This window comes from Brassica oleracea, unplaced genomic scaffold, assembly GCF_000695525.1.
Source record: "Brassica oleracea var. oleracea cultivar TO1000 unplaced genomic scaffold, BOL UnpScaffold00795, whole genome shotgun sequence".
Taxonomy (NCBI): domain Eukaryota; kingdom Viridiplantae; phylum Streptophyta; class Magnoliopsida; order Brassicales; family Brassicaceae; genus Brassica; species Brassica oleracea.
In genome coordinates this window covers 34,741-37,744 of record NW_013617458.1, presented here as the reverse complement: position 1 = coordinate 37,744, position 3,004 = coordinate 34,741, and positions in this window count along the sequence as shown.

The window sequence follows — 3,004 nt, the reverse complement described above, 5'->3', positions numbered from 1 at the left end:
GTGGAGTGTATTTCTTCTTCACATGCTCGTATCCACTCTTTCGAATCTTTGGCTTCACTGAAACTTCGTGGCTCATTATTTAGAAACATCGGTACTTCTTTGCTGAGTTCTTCAGCAAGCAGCACGTAGTCGTCTAGATACTTTGGTCTCGTATGTTGTCTCTCTGACCGTCTCAGCACTTGCGTTTGTTCTTCTATCATCTCTTCTTGATCATCGTGGTATGTATCCTCGAGTGGTTGTGTGATTGATGCTTCATTGATGTCTTGCTCCAGACGTAGTTGTTTATCTTTGTTAACTTGATCATCAATCCCATGATTCCTATATTCTCCGAGTGTTACCACAAAGCTATCGATGTTCTGTTCTTCCTCCTTATTCGTACTCCAATTCCACCCTCTAGTCTCGTCAAATACGACATCTCTGTTGACCACTATCTTACGGGTTTGTGGATCAAGCAGTCGATATGCCTTTGATCCAGGCTCCGTTCCTAGATATACTAGCATACGTGCTCGATCGTCAAGTTTCTTTAGGACTATTCCATCGATCTTTGCATAAGCTATGCACTCGAACACTCTCAAGTGTTCAATATTTGGTTTCTTACCACGAAAGCCTTCATACGACGTCTTTTCCTTCAATGCTTGGGTAGCTACACGATTAAGAAGATATGTCGAATGCCGTATGGCTTCTCCCCAAAGATAGTTTGGCATATGTATGTGCTTTAGAATACTTCTTACCATCTCCATCATTGTTCTGTTTCTCCGTTCCACAACTCCGTTCTGTTGTGGTGTGTATGGAGCTGTAAGATGCCTCTTGATGCCATAGCTTTCACATAACGTATTTAACTCCTTAGACACGAACTCTCCTCCCCGGTCCGTTCTGAAAGTTCCTATCTTCTTTCCCGTTTGCTTTTCTACTACAGCTTTGAACTTCTGAAATTTCATGAACGCTTCATCTTTTGTTTTTAACAGCATTGTCCACATGTATCTGGTATTGTCGTCGATGACTACAAAGACATATCTATTACCAGTGGGCGTTCTTGGTGTTATGGGCCCGCACAAGTCTCTGTGAAGTAGTTCTAGTACGCCGCTTGCTCGATATGTGGTATCTTTAGGGAATGAATGTCTTGCTTGCTTGCCAAGTAAACAAGATCCACACACTTCTTTTTCGATGTTCAAGCTTGGGATGCCGAATACAAGTTCCTTCTGTATCATTCCTTTCAGGTACTTGAAGTTTATGTGCCCTAACCGGGCATGCCAACGTTTTGATTCTGTTGTTGAAGATAGATATAGACGAGCATTACTCCGTATTCCCATTTGAACCTTGTATAATCTGTTCCTTGATCGCTTTGCTTTGACAAGTAATTTTCCGTGATGATCATGCATTGTTAGCTCTTCTCCTCTTAGTCTTATATCACAACCAGCTTCTGTAGCTTGACCTAAGCTTATAATATTACTCTTCAAATCCGAAATGAAGTAAACATCTGTCATTTTTCTTGCTTCTCCATTCATATCCGTGAATGATATTGTTCCCTTGCCTTTTATATCTATTCTCGAGTCATCCCCAAATCTTACTTTTCCGGTAATAGTATTATCAACGTAAGAGAAGTATCGTCGATCTCCAGTCATATGGTTGCTTGCTCCGTTATCAAGATACCATATATTTTCTCCTCCAGAATTTGTTTCATACTTCTCGGGTAGAACGTTCTTTTCATTCAAAAAGACTACCTCATGCATTATAAGCTCGTCAGCCTCGTGTGTTTCAGTGTTGTCGGTTTCTTGAGCTTCCTGCAACTTGAGAAGGAGTTCAGGACATTAGGCTACAAAGTGTCCAACTTTATCACATTGGAAACATGTTATCTTCGACGCATCTCTTTCAGAGTGACCCCTTCCTCCATTGTATCCTCCTCCATTGTAACCTCTTCCTCCATTGTACCGACCACAGCCTCTCCCTCTGTAGTAGGAACGGCCTCCTCTACCTCTTCCTCTATAAGAATCTCCATAGTAGTTGTTTTCTTGTGAACCACGGTTTGATTGATCTTGTGATGAACGATTTATTTGAATGTTTTGTCCATCGTTAGACGCATACATCAGCTTTGTTTGATCTTCTTCACCGTTTTCGCCATCAAATATCCTCTCTTCGTATGCTTTTAAACGCCCAATAATGTCTTCGAAGTTTGTTGTGTTGAGATCCAGGACTTGTTCAAGCGAAGCAACAATATGTATGTATTTTTTTTGAGGTAGACTTGAGAGAAACTTCTTCACAAACTTTGTTTCTTCGATATTAACTCCCAGCGCGGATGACTTAGACGCAAGTTCTGATAACTTTCCTCCGAAGTCATCAATACTCTCTGTTTCTTTCATATTTAGTTTGTCGAATTCATTCATTAACGTCTGTAGTCTAGCTTCTCTCACTCGCTCAGCTCCCACGTATCTCGCTTTGATGGCATCCCATACTTGTTTAGCTTTTTCAAGCTCTCCTACTTGAAGGATTAGAGATTCTGGTATTGATTGAAACAACAAAGCTAGAGCTTGGTCGTTTTTATCAATGCCCGCGGTTTCAACTTCTATTGCTTCCCAGACTTTGTGTACCCTTAGTGTAATCTTCATCCTCATAGCCTACACTGTATAGTTCGTCGAGGTAAGCATAGGACACTTGATTGAAGAAGAACCCCCTCCTTCCTTTATCTTACCAATCGCTGGTACGATATTACTCATGATCTCTGTTTTGCTCTGATACCAAATGTATAAACTCACAAATAAGAACTCTTCTTATTAATCTCTTGAGAAAACTAACTCAAAACCTCAAGCTCTCAAACTCATAAAACTCACAAGTTATGCAACACCCTTGAATCTCCTTATATATTAATCTAAACTCCTAAACTCATTAGGTATATATTATTTAGATAATCACAAACACAATAGGATTAGGTAGCTTGTTGGGATAAGCTTGAAGATAATCACAAACACAATAGGATTAGGTAGCTTGCTTCTTAAGCTTATCCCAACAA